Raw genomic sequence first — 12463 nt, forward strand, 5'->3', positions numbered from 1 at the left:
TAAAGTTAAAAAGTACAGAATTTTAAGTGTTTGTATTTTCTTGCTTGCTTGTAATGCATTTAAATTTTTACCTGAGATTACTATGGTACATTGCAATCTACTTTTCTTCAGTCACTCAATGTATTATGAGACAAGAATAAGTTGGATAACTCTGAAAGGAATATTTTCTCTCTTATAACTCACAAATATTTAATTGTATACACTCTGGTTTTATATGTACTACAGTGTACTACAGCAATGTCAGATGTGTTGATTTCAGCAGGACTTGTGTCAGGGCACTGCAATGTCTTCTAGGTAGCCCATGTATTCCATAGGGCCCTTTCACAAACTGCAGACAATGCCACACCCTTAGACTTGAGTTACTGTGGAGAGTATTCCATGCCAAGGAAATAGTTGTGCACTGCCTTTAGCTGTTTCTGGATGCTAAAATAGAAAATAAATGCCTCCTATTTCTTTTTTCTCCTCTCTTTCCTCTAATTTTTCAAAGTAGTAAAGATAGATTATGTAATCTTTGCCTTCCCCTGAGTATATTTCTAGGGATAGTCAAAAGCATTCCTTAGTACCTTGTGAGGTACTTTAAATACTTAAAAAGACGAAAAGCAACCCAATAGGACTCCTTTAAGAATCTTTTTATAAGCTGAAGAGTCCTTTCAAAATGTGAGTGATTCCTCAATAGAACAGACTACAAAGTCCAGAAATAAACTCAAATACGTACAGGAATTTATTATATGCTAAAGGTGGTGTTTAAATCCATGGCGAAGAGATTGTTGTATAAATGGTGTTGAGACAACTAGGCAGAAATTCAGAAAAAAATAAAGTTGAATCTACAACTCACACCTGACCCAAAATAAATTCCAGATGAATCAGAGTTTTAACGTGAAAAATAAAACTGTGCAAAAGACTAAAAAAGAAAAGAAAAAAGCATTCCTGTGGCCTGAGCTGACATAGTACATGCTAAGCAATGTCCTTGTAAGCGACAGGTCATAATGAAATTGTGGAAACCTTGGTCGGAAAAGCAGGATCCAACTCTTCCCCTAAGGCTGGGAAATGGTTTGGTTAGGGAGAAGTGAAAAAAGCTAAAGGATGTTTAGTATTTACATTTTGTCATGACAATAGGGAGCTATCAAGTTAGTCATGTAATCAAGTGTGGCATATTTGGGGAACAGGAGGAGCCCTGATGGAGACTAAAGCAGAAATGTTTGTATATACAGTATAAGGTGGGACCAGATTGTAGAGGATTTTGGATGCCCAGATGAAGAGCTTACCCTCGGTTCTCTTTTTACTGGGACACCTCTAGGGATTGATGAGCTTGGGTGCAGGCTTTCTCAACCTCAGGACTACTGACATTTTTGACCAGATAATTTTGTTTGTTATGGGTGGCTGGGCCTGTGCATCATAGGATGTTTAGCAGCATCCCTGGCCTCTACCTACCAGATACTAGCATCTCCCCCTTTTCAAATTGTGACAACCAAAAATGTCTCCAGATATTGCCAAATGTCTCCTGGGGAACAAAATTACCACTGACTGAGAAACACTAAGCTCCAAAATGACAGAATAATTGGTGTTTAAGAAGGACTGTCCAGCTGTGGTTGTGTAGAACGAACAGCAGGTTGGCAGGACAGGAGCCTGAGAGAATGTGTTAGAGGCTAAGTATGGTATATTATTATAGTAAGGGCCTCCAATAAAGTACATCTCCCTGTATTCATGACCTTGTATAATCCCCTCCTCCACTGACTTAGAGCTTGGCCATGTGACTTCCTTTGATCCATGGAATAGCAACAAACATGACACAAGCTGAGGTTGGAAAAGCATTTGTGCATTGGTCCTAAACCTCTTGGAACACTGCCACCATGTGACAAAGCTGGTGTGAGCCTCCTGAAGACACATGTCCAGCTAACAGCCAGCACCAACTTCCAGACGTATGGGTGAGGCGCTCTTAAGACCACACAGCCACAGTAAAGCTACCATGACTATATGATCCCAGGCAAGCCAGCAGAAAAACCACCTACCTGAGCCCTGCCCAAGGTGATGGCAGTGAGATTATGCAAATAAAATGGCTGCTATTTTAAATCACTAGGTGTTTGTTGTGTTGTTATGATAACTGTTGTGATAAATGGAGTAGATTAAAATCAGTGGAAATGAGAAGGTGTGTACACAGACTTTTGGAATAATCCATGTTTCTTGACGACTCCTCAGTGAAGGGGCTTATTGAAAGGACAAAGCAGGTCAAAGAATATAAGAATTTAGAATTGAGTGCAAAGGTCAGTGTGAGTTAAGGAAGGAAGTTGCAAGAGCAGTCTTCAAGAAAGCATTTCTGGCAAAGCAGTTAAAAATATTAACTTATCTATTTTGAAAAATACAGATATTTATTAATTGCTAACAGAATGATAGTAATATTTCAAAGATTCAGTTTAATAAGTATATCTGAAAAGCTTTAAAGGCATTACCGAGGTAATAGGTGGCATTACCGAGGCCACTTTTTACTTTATATGGAAAAATCAGTCTTTAGAATAAACAGGAAAACACATAAACCCAAAATCAATAACAATTTTTATTGCACTAATAATAAAATTCATTCCAATGTATTAGCTATCTACTTGAGCAGAACTATATTCACTTAGCAATTAGATTGCTAAGACCAGGGCTTCTTAATAGAATGCCTCTCATAATTGACTAGTTAAATTTACAGATGGCGAATATCAGTGGCATTTACAGCTTGACGGATGCTGTGAGTGTTGACCTTATTTATTGTACTATTCAAGAAGAAATAGTTCTTCAGATGTTTAGCATTTAGCTTCCTGTTTAAGAACATCAGCGTGAAGAAATGTGTCAGTCAAATCCTCTATTTTTATGACACTGAAAACAATCAAATAAGCAATAGAGAGAATTCAGAATGAGAATAAATGGAATACAGAGTCATTACTAAAAGAAATGGAAATAAATAAAAAAGTCTAAAAAGTGGAGGGAACTGATGTGATAAAGTAAAAATAACCGAAATGTATTTTCACAAGCTATGAGAATCACCAAAGGGAGCATAAGTCATAGGACAAAGTGAGGGTCTCTTGAAAATAAGACGAGATTTTTAAAAAAAAGAATAAAAATGGATGAATTTTAAAGATCTTATACCCATTAAGCAGCCAGTATTAAAGAAACAATAAGAGCACTGTTGAAATTAAGATCAAAGGGTAACATACATCTGCACATATAATTTCCATAAGATTTGTTTAAAAGCTACCTCAGTCCTTGTTTAAATATTGCTGCCTGTCAAGGATTTTGGTTATTAATTTTCTCAGGTTTTGGAGACAAGAACTGTGAAAAATTATTTGGATTTGAGGATCTGGAAGATCTATGTGATTCCTAATGTGCATTAACTAGTTGGATCTTAATGTTGGACGGACATGCATTAAAGAAAACCAGTAAAATCAGAGAATGGGGGTCTTCTGGTAAATCTTGTATATACAGAAGTTTACCAATTTTCCGGAATCAGAAAAGAATAAAATACACATAACGTTAACCAATTTGGAATCCTACCCCTACTTTCCTTTCCCCTTTCTGTCCAGTTAGCTCTCTACGCTCCTGCCAGCTCTAGACTGACCCGAGTAAACACTGTTTACGCCGAAGAGCCTACTGCTTCACTCTCAGCTCCGGCCGGACCCCCCAACTCCAACAGCCCCAAACTCAGGCTCCAGAGCTCCGCACGGGAAGCACAGCCGGGATCCCGGAGGCGTGGGAACCGGAGCTGGGCGCTCCTCCTCCCCTCCGGGAAGGCGCGGGCGGGCATTTTTGCGCGGGGTCAGGGGCGCGCTGGCACCGCTCCAGGGCTGGCAGAACGCGAAGCCGCGTCGGAGCGCGCCGTCCCGACCCACCCAGGCGCCTCGCCCCGCCCGGAGGTTCCCGCCAGTGGTCAAACCAGCCCGACTCGCCGAATTTGCGGCGGCTCCCGGGGTTCAGCAGGTGGCTCCGGACTCCCCGCTGTCGCCACAGCCGGGGCGGACCGCGTGCCCAGTCGCGCCCCGGAGCCCTTTCGGTTGGCCCCACCAGGCGGGACGGAGGCGGACGGGGACCTGGAAGAGCTAGCCGGGCTGCGCTCCGTCTTCGTCGCCTGTGAACCGCTCAGGGAAGCTGGAGCGCGAGAATTTCAGCGCGCTGTGGGCGGAGCTGCGCGTGCAGCTGCGCGTGCTGCCGGCCGACGCCGAGGCCGGCTCCGGAGGCTGGAAGCCGACCGCGACTGTGCCTCACCTTCCAGGAGTTTGCGCTCGGCTTCGGCTGGGCCGGCCGCGGGGGACGGCGCCTTGGCTGGGGGCCGCGAGAACCAGACGGGGTCCGACCCCGGGGACAGCGAGGAGGACGAGGGCGACAAGGACGCGGCGGCGGCTCTGGCCGCCTCCTGGGACGCAGCGAGCCCTGGCTAGGCTTGACAGGACTTCCAGGCACGACTGTGGGACGAGGCCAAGTTCATCCCCAGGTGCGTGTGTAGTTTGGAGGGCGGGAGGTGGCGGTGGTGTTTCCTGTCCTCCCAGGGGCGCTGCCATCTCTTCCTCTTACACTGCGGAGCGTGCAGCCCTCCTAGTCTCTGAGTTCCTTTTTCTCCATTCACAGACTCGCTTTAACTTCCCCAAGCCGAGATGCCCTAGCGTTAAGGAAAGGGAATGCGTTCAGAGTCAGAGTTTGGGGAGAAAGTTTTACTTGCTCATATCTGAGCCCTGCAAAGGGCACTTTGTTAGTTATACAGGCCAAAGTGAAATCCGCAGCGTCCGGAGAATCTTCCCAGACACTGATTTAGGAGCGCTCCCACTTCTCAACGACTTGATTACGGCACCTTCTACTCCAGGCCTCCTGGATGCACCTGAGCGGCACCTGAGCCATGACCCGAGCTGTTAGCCAGTTTGGCTTTCTCTATAGCAGTTTTTGTACTCCCTGTTTTCCTGCTACTACATAGAAAACAAGACATTGTTGTGCATTTATATTGCTGCACACGAATATTCATTGATGCCTACAATTTTACAAGCTCATTTGTTTGATTTTCAGAATTAAACAGGGTCGTAGACTTTCTTATCTCTGATTGATGGAGAAATTTAGACCTAAAGACGTTAAGGGACTTGCCCAGTTAATAAAAGAGCAGCATTTAATCCCAGATGTTGTAAACTGAGAGTGAAAACTCTCGCTTTTTATATCACAGAATAAAATGATAAAATCATGAAAAATAAACTCTCTACTCTTATGACTCCGACAGAAATAACATAACATCAGGTTACTTAATTCTCAGGCGAAAGGGGATGGCTGCAGGTTTAGGGCATAGAGGGAAAGATAGTCGGGTTTTATTGAGATTAATTTCCATCTATCTCTGCCAGGAGTCTTGGTATGTCTTGAGCTATTTTCACTTCTTCCTCAGGCGCTACAGGCATGTTAATACGATAAAATGGTTTTCTGCTCTCTGGATTTCCGTTGAAATTTTATGGATCTCTGGCTGTCATTATTAGGAAGGTCTGAAAGGCATCATTTTGGTTGGCAGTTCACATATTTGAGACATATGACTCAGAAAAGGAAATAGCCCTGGAAGGCAGCAGTGGCCTGGCTCACCCATTCACCGCTTAGACCTGCAGGGCTGGGAGTCCTCACTTCCTCCTCCGGACAGCCTCTCCCCGCAGTTTGGAGAGTTCGAGAATACTGGGCATAGAAAGTGGCTCATTGCAGTATAAGATGGATTGTGTGGAGAAAGTGTGTGTGATACCATCTTTTCTATTATTTACAAATGAGTGAAAATGCAGTGTCTCCACCAAGGAAGTAGAAAAATCTAAACTTTGCTATAAGCCATATATACTTTGGATCATCTTTCATGTGTAACTTGGTTTAGGTCCAGCTAGTTAAAAAAGGTAACAATATTAAGAATAAGGAAAGGTAAGCCCACACCACATTTTACACACACACATACACACACACACACACACACACACACACACTGAACTACTTTTCAGAGTTGTCAAGTCTCAGCAGCAAATATATGACACAACCTTTAAATGATCAAAATGACCTTCTTAGGATCAGCATACAAACCAGGACTTAATATCATTGGTGACATTATTATTATCACAGTGCTTTTCCAACTCTTCAGAAGTTATTAAATTTAATAGCACCAATGTCATCTGGTAGACTTGTGTCCTAAGCCCCACCCCCATCTTCTGCGAGATTAACAGGTACAATATTTGCCTTCCTGTACTTGTTCAAGTGGAAAAGAAATAAACTGAGTTGCTTCATCTGATTGTTCACATGGCAGCCATCAGCTGTTTGGTAAATTGGGTTGCTTCTATTCCATGTCCTCATACAGCTGTTCACCTTCCCTTCCTCCCATTCAAATGTGATAAAAAATCTTTTGTTATTGACAGTGCTGTTGCCATTATTTCAGCCAAATTAATCCTGCAAACATCAGAGTGCCTGTTTTGTGCCAGGCACTGTCTTATGTACTGTCCTAGGTCCCTGGAGACAAAGAGAAAGAGGAGACGTAGTTCATGCCCTCAGGAAGTTCATAGGGTGGGTTAAACATTTCTCAAAACTTTCATCGAAGAAGTTGTAAAGGCAAGAGAGTTATTTGCAGGAAACACCGTGGATTGTGGGCATAGCCTGACACACTGCCCACAAGCAGGAGCTTTCTTTGAAGTCTTGAGTTTTTATCTTAAAAAAAATCATGCATTTGTTCATTTTACTCTATAATATATTGGGGCTTGTTTTAATCTAAAATGTTATATTTCCTTTCAAGGGGAAAATTGTCTCTCTGGGAAGGTGTGCCATTTCATCTGGTGGCTTAGTTTCCCACCTGGCACTCCATCTTCCCCCAGGTGACCCTGTCCCATGCCTATCCTAGGAGGATTCATGTACAGTTTGAGGAGAACAGATATCAGATAGTATAAGAATGTTTGGTTCCTGTAGAGGCAAAATGTGGTGGCGGTTTCCATTTCAAAGATCATTCAAGCTCTTAGATCAAAATATTAAGCAAATTTGGGTTAAATTCCTCAGTTATCAATAATTGCGATATTAGAGAGAAAATAACATTGCATTGGGAAAGAATAAAAATGGTCTCTGGGATGTGTTAACACATTCTTAAGTTCGTTTTCTCTTATAATACTGAGGGACTCCTTTCTTTAAAGGCTGGGGACGGGAGTGTCCGAGTGACCTGTTGAGTTGGGCAGGTGTGAATGGTCCAGAGGGTCAGGATGGGCCGTCACCACTTCCTAGTAAGCTAGAACTAGGTCAGCCAGCAGGTGAAACCAGAATGGGCAAGGTGATGTAGCTGTGTAAGAGAATTCTGGAAGGAGGATTGTATCAGGCCAAGAAAAATCCATAACGTGGGGAGAGGATGTCTGGGGAGAAGCAGAGAGCAGACTTGTAATAACCTAGTCTAGCCAGTTTCTGGTGCCAGGGACATTCGCTTGGTGAAAGCAAGGTTTGTACCCAGTACAATAAGTGTACTCAATAAATATTTGCTGAATGAATCAAATAAGCCCGTGTTCTTTGATTCCTTGCTTCGTATACTGAGAATGCAGTTAGTTCATGCTGTGTGTGATCCCTTCATTTCTTTTGTTGGTTCCCTCCCTATACTTTCAAGTTCCTAGTGAGCGCTGGTGTGTTGTGAGATTGGCAAGGAGAGAAGGGTATAGGGTGTGTGTGTGTGTGTGTGTGTGTATGTATGTGTGTGTGCACGCACACGCACACATTGAGCATTTGACTGAGGCAAGGGCATAACAGGAAGTCATCTCTCTCCTCTGATCAGAGCTGAAGCTTTTCAGAGTTTTCTCAGTTCCATTTGTAGTGATAGCGATTGTCATTTGTTGACTGATTCACGTTGATAAATTAACTTGGAACCCCGCATTCTTAGAAACAGAAACACAAGGGTCCAGCTGGCACTGGAACCACAATGGGTTTGTGCACGGGCACTGGTTGTGCCACAATAGCCAGACCAGGGACAGACCCAGGGTGGGTGCATCTAGTGTAACAGGGGTTAGTGTGATTGGTGACCTGCCAGACAGGGCTAGGGTGGGATTCGTTCAGGTGCCAAAATTGGACCCATGCTGTCAGCTGTTTCACGTGATTTGCACCTTTTCTACACACACAATGTTGAAGAGGACTCTTTTGCTGAATAATTTAGAAGCAAGAAACTTAATGGAGAAGGAACCAAAACTACCCATGTGTGACCTGTGTATGGGTTGTCAAAATAGTTTACTTCAGCATGTCTGTACAACTATAAAGATGTTGACTAAAATAGAGAGGAAAAGGGCAACAGTTGAACACCAGTCCCACTTCACTAGATTTTTTAAAACACATAGCTACAAGTACACAGAGGCGTGGTTTCAGCATCGGTCAGCGTTTCCTTTACATTTCCCTTTCTTGGGTTCCACTTTAGGGCTTTTCCCTCTGATCATCTTCTTTTGCAATAGTGTAGTTGCTTCATAAACCCACTTTACCTACATGATGTGGTGCTTTGCAAGATGAGAACGGAAGAGAGGAGAGGTGGACGCAAAGAGAGAAATAAACAGAGAGTGACCTGGAGACACAGAGGGAGAGGGACAGGGTGAGAGGGGGCAGAAGACGAGCAGACGGATGGAGAGACACTGACTGATTGATTAGATAGTGCCTCAGTTTCCCTTCTCTTCCCACTCAATGAGAACGGCCCCGAGGCAGCTTGAGATGCGAGAGTTAAATCAGCTCTTCTCTGGTTGATCCCAGCTCTTGAGTATCTTCCAAATGTGAGCATCTGGGTGCTTTGGACTGTGTTTGTAGTGTTTGAAGATAAATATTTTTTTTTCACTCGTATGGCCAGTAATATCTTGTGCTCTCCAAGGAGATAAAGGTTTGTTTCAGCCTTGAGGCATGATTGTGGGTTGAGCCTCAGTCCTGGAAGAGTGTTTGTTTGTTTTTTTTTAATACAGTATTTATTTATTTAAAAAGTGTATTTATTTAAATTTATTTATTTTTGACTGCATTGCATCTTCGTTGCTGCGCTCGGGCTTTCTCTAGTTGCGGCAAGAGGGAGCTAATCTTCGTTGTGATGCACGGGCTTCTCCTTGTGGTGGCTTCTCATTGTCGTGGCTTCTGTTGTTGCGGAGCACAGGCTCCAGAGCACAGGCTCAGTAGCTGTGGCACGTGGGCTCAGTAGTTGTGGCTCATGGGTTCTAGAGTGCAGGCTCAGTAGTTGTGGTGCTCCGTGGCATGTGGGATCTTCCCAGGCCTGGGCTTGAACCCCTGTTCCCTGCATTGGCAGGCGGATTCTTAACCACTGCGCCACTGAGTGTTTTTGACTGTGTGTAATGCTTTCCTTTGGCCCTGGCTTTGGGGCCTATCAGTGTGCTAGCCACAGGCTTTCCAGAGATTCTCTGCCTTTTATGCACTCAGAACTGGAGATATATAGAGACAGATGCATAAAGATCTATCTATCTATCTATCTATATCTTTATCTGTATATCTCTCTATATATCTTTATTTTCTAATTGTTGCTGGCTTGTTGCTTTTTGTTTTTTCCCTTCAATATATCCTCTGTCACAATTATGTGTGTCATTACTGCTGAGTGGGAGAAGCCTACCTGTCTGTGAAAACCACAGCCTACCTTGAACCTTCCAAACCTTGCGCCTGGGCCTGGCAGGAATCTGTGTGTGGCTTAGTTTTCCTGAGCTCTGCTTGCTGGTGGTGACCCCGTCTGGTTCTGATATTTGAGTTTCATCACAAGATAGTAACTTCTTTTTGGCCTCCTGGCCCCAGAAAGGTATTCTGGCCTGCTCTGACCCTCAGATCTCACTGTTTGTTCCGAGCTTTGCTGTCAGATTTTGATGAGAGCTTGTTTACTCTGCCTTATGGTGTGGACAAAAAGAGAAAGGCTTAGGGGCTTCCCTGGTGGTGCAGTGGTTGAGAGTCCTCCTGCCGATGCAGGGGACACGGGTTCGTGCCCCGGTCCGGGAAGATCCCACATGCCGCGGAGCGGCTGGACCCGTGAGCCATGGCCGCTGAGCCTGCGCGTCCGGAGCCTGTGCTCCGCAACAGGAGAGGCCACGGCAGTGAGAAGGCTGCGTACCGCAAAAAAAAAAAAAAAAAAAAAAAAAAGAGAAAGGCTTAAAATGAGGTATCATTGGAAGACTATGCTCTAAGAGCCACAGACTCTTCTCTGGCTTGGCTTTTAACCTGAAGTTTTCATTTACTCCTATCCTGAATCACTGTTCAAATTCACAGTCGTACTACTCCTGTCTCTTTGAGCATGTAAACATCTTTACCTGTTTCTCAGTTACTTCCCAGGTTACATGATCTTATTTCATTTGTAAAATGGAAGTAGTTGAAACAGGCTAATGTGCTGTGAATGGAAGCTTAGAGGCTGACGGTGGAGAGAGCTTTTAGGTGATGGGGAAGGTTAGGATGCTGTAGTGATTCAGATGTCTGCTTTCTTCTCCTAAGAGGGTATATACAATACCTTCTTGCTTCATGTGTAGCTTGGTAAAGCTTAGGTAGGGCCTGACTGCGGTATATTGCTGGAAGGAAGAAATGGGAAGAGATTATTTATCATGGTACTCGGGCTTCTCCTATCTGACTATTAGTCTCATACCATGTTGTAAAATGGGAAGTAAACACTGTTTCCCAGAGGAAAGTTGTAATGGTGGAATGACACATATGATTTCATTGATATTAGTTCCTCAAAAAAACAGTTTCATGGGACTTCCCTGGTGGTCCAGTGGTTAAGACTCCGTGCTTCCAGTGCAGGGGGCAGGGTTCAGTTCCTGGTTGGGGAACTAAGATCCGACATGCCGCACGGCCCAGCCAAAAATTTAAAAAACAAACAAAAAAACAAGAAAAACAGTTTCATTGCTTCAACTGGTAAGTGTTTGGCGTCTTCCAAATTATAATTGCTTTTGTCAGAGTAATTATAAAAAGAGGAAAGTGAATTTAAACCTTAAGGCCTTCATTTGTATGTCTTATAAAGATATATAGATGCAGTAGCTCAGACATGTTTCTTTAATTCCCTCAGTGTTCATGTGCCTGCCAGTGTCCCAGGCACTAGAGTGACCCTGACCTTCAAGAAGCTTATTGTTTCACCTTTTAAAATATCTAGGAGTTTCTAACACCTGAAGGACCTGGGATGCAGTATAATAAATGGAAAAATACCTCTGGTCACATCCTTGGACTATGGACATTTCATGTCAAGAATGTTTCTCCAATCAGGGGCCCTTTGGGTCTTGTATGCTTGGGAGTCTTAGAAGACTAAACATTTTTGTTTTTATTTTATGTTATCATTATATGATAATATAAAACAAATTATTTGGAGCACATTTGCAATCACCTGGATGACCCTTGCATGACAGATCTGGCTACAGCATTTCAAAACCTGCCTCTTTGTTTCAGACTGGTTATGCGGCACCCACAGCCCCACTTGTCATGGGCTGATGAGGAAGGCACAGCAGTGGGCTTAGTAAGTGATGTGTCCGTGTAAAATGAAACTGATTGACAACATAGAGTGTTGGAGTCTCTGTGTTCTCAATGGATAAGTGATGTGTAAAATTGATTGACAACATAGTGTTGGAGTCTCTGTGTTCTCAATGGAAAAGTGATGGGGAATGGGGTTTTGATCTTGTAAATGTAACTGGAAAGTGCAGCACACAAGCTGTGTGTCAGTGCCTACTGACATTAGCTGTGGGGATGTAGTTTCAGTGGAAGTGCATCCCTTGTTGGATTAAATGAATGTTGTTAATTATCATTCCATTGATTTTCAAACGTGTGTTGGGCACATTGTTTTGGAACTATAAGTATAATTAGTTTATATCTGTTTATGTTTGTTCATAGTTCGTAACATGATATAGACAATATTTACGTCAACTCTGCAATCCATAGGGGATATTTTCTTTAATAAGGTCTACATGTTAGTCAAGTGTGAGAAATACTGTTCTAAAACGACTTGAACTCCTCAAGAACTATAAAAGATTGAAAACATTAGTTTCTCCATTTTTCATTACTTATTGATCTTGTCCATCATTTAAATTGAGGGCAAAAATATTGTGGAAGAAGTTCATCTTAAATTGGTCCCAGTCTTAAGGATCATGTTTGTCATTTGCCCACAGAAGAAACTCTTCGTGCTTTTTTCCTATGTCATTCATTTTAATCACTTCATTTAAAAAAGATTTTTTTTTGTATCCACATGTGCCTGGGACTGTGCTAGGAACTGGGTGCTTAAAAATCATACCCAGTCGAAAATCAAAGTTTCTTGGCCAGTTGCTCGCTCTCCAGAGGCACCAGGGAGTGTAATGAATGGGAAGAATCATGAGGTGGATGGTCTGGGTCCAGGTCTCACTGGGGGTCGGAAATCAAGCACACCTACTATATTCAGGCAGTATTTTCCTCTCTTCAGTAGAGACATTATCTCCACTTATCTTGTGTGGTGATGATACAGTTTCAACAAGAGAGATTCTAGGTCCTGGTCAGATTATCTTCAGGTTGC

General features: G+C 43.2%; 1 pseudogene; it reads left to right on the forward strand.

Annotated features, from left to right (window-relative positions):
- The first annotated feature begins 2689 nt into the window (after window positions 1–2689).
- Window positions 2690–12463, forward strand: part of LOC137228336 (ras and EF-hand domain-containing protein-like) — a 60152-nt pseudogene continuing 50378 nt past the window's right edge.

This window comes from Pseudorca crassidens, chromosome 7 (genome assembly GCF_039906515.1).
Source record: "Pseudorca crassidens isolate mPseCra1 chromosome 7, mPseCra1.hap1, whole genome shotgun sequence".
Taxonomy (NCBI): domain Eukaryota; kingdom Metazoa; phylum Chordata; class Mammalia; order Artiodactyla; family Delphinidae; genus Pseudorca; species Pseudorca crassidens.